Here is a 1,701-nt window from a genome sequence, read left to right on the forward strand (position 1 = left end):
CAGTATAACAGTAATTAGATAAACAATAAGAAAATAGTTTAGTAAAACGAATTTTGGTGGGAGCAAGAAAGAGAGTATAATGCACTAGAAGTCTTAAGAATTTATCCAAAAATGGGTAAATTCGATTGTTCTTTGAAATGGTTAGGTTCTGCAACTTTTATAGAGCCTCTAGTGTCTTTTCAGTGTGAAAAGCACCCCTGTATAGAGTCTTTCCAGATCGGTTTGAATTCTGGCCGTTAGATCGCGCCCATACGCGATTCAACGAACCAGATCAATCCTAGAGAGTCTGTTGGGATATTTAAATTTCCGTCCTCCCATCTAACCGTTAGATGATCCATCTATGGTACAGATCGCACCCCTTAGATCCTTGACCGTTGGGAAGGGACACAACCCAATGGATCGCACCCACTGACCGTTGGAGCACTGGGCCCGCTGGGCCGACCGTTGTGCTCGAATCAAAGCCCAACCCAATCGAACTATTCGACACTGGGCTTGGGCTTGATGGGCCTTTGAACTATTCGGCCCACCCACTAGACCGATCCACAATCGTCTAGATCCAACGGTCCAGATCAGATCTGGAAAAATTAAAGGCTCCAATCGCTCCTCGCTACGATGCGGCGTGCGAAGTGCAAAGTGCGCCTAAAAAAGCGCCAATAAAGCGCCACTATGTGCCCTATAGCCCATTGCCCATTGCCCACGCCGCGCGTGCGTGTGCGCGTGCGCGTGCGCGAACGGTGCGTTGCACCGTCCCGCGGGTCCAACCATGGGTTCAACCCAATGTGCAATCAAACAAGTAATAGAAAAGTGTAGTGCTTTATAAGCCCTTCTCTTTCTTTTCTCTCATCCGATTTGGGACTATCTTTTCAACTACATTACACTATTCTCTTTCTCTTGCAAAAAGCAACTATTTCCAAAGAAAAGTTTTTCTTTTTCCAAAACACACTTAAAGAAAATATTTTCCAAAAAAACACTTGATTTTGAAAAATCTTTAACAATCCCTCACCATTTTCAAAATCAAAAAAGATTTTCTCATCAGGCTTGGAATTTTTATGCATAAATAAAGGTATCTTTCGATTTGAACCTTTACTTAGTGAAAACACATCAAAGTTAACCAGAATTGCATAGTAGACATGTCTTTGAACTAGCGATTCTATTTGGTTAACCGGACACATCTCACACATAAGAATTTATCTCTTTAGGCAATTTCTAAAAAACCGACACATGAATTGGCCTTGTGTCTATATCTTGGTTTCATGAGTGCTCTAGAAACTAGCCAGGTCTCATAGGAAGCGGCACCACTCCCACACTCACATAGGTAGACTTATCAAGAGTGCCCCTGTAACTATAACACTCCAACACTTTGTTATAAGTCTATTAAGAGCTCAAATGCTCAGCCTTTCCCTTTTATACATTACAGGTACCAAGCACTTTACCTTGGGATGGAAATATAATATATATTATAGTGCTTGCAATCACTCCATATGATGTACTTTGACTCATTGAACTCAAGACTTGATATTTATTCAAGTGTTGGGTCGAGGTTCCATCATTGGTGACTATTTGGTAATGGCTTTAACCCCATCCCTAATGATGTTTTACACACCATATCTCTCGCAAGAGCTTTAGTAAATGGATCAGCCAAATTTTGGCTTGATCTCACAAAATCAATAGTTACTACTCCATTAGTAAGTAACTCTCTCA

This window comes from Tasmannia lanceolata, unplaced genomic scaffold (genome assembly GCF_043159265.1).
Source record: "Tasmannia lanceolata isolate RefF3 unplaced genomic scaffold, GAP_Taslan_0.1 ptg000020l, whole genome shotgun sequence".
Classification (NCBI taxonomy): domain Eukaryota; kingdom Viridiplantae; phylum Streptophyta; class Magnoliopsida; order Canellales; family Winteraceae; genus Tasmannia; species Tasmannia lanceolata.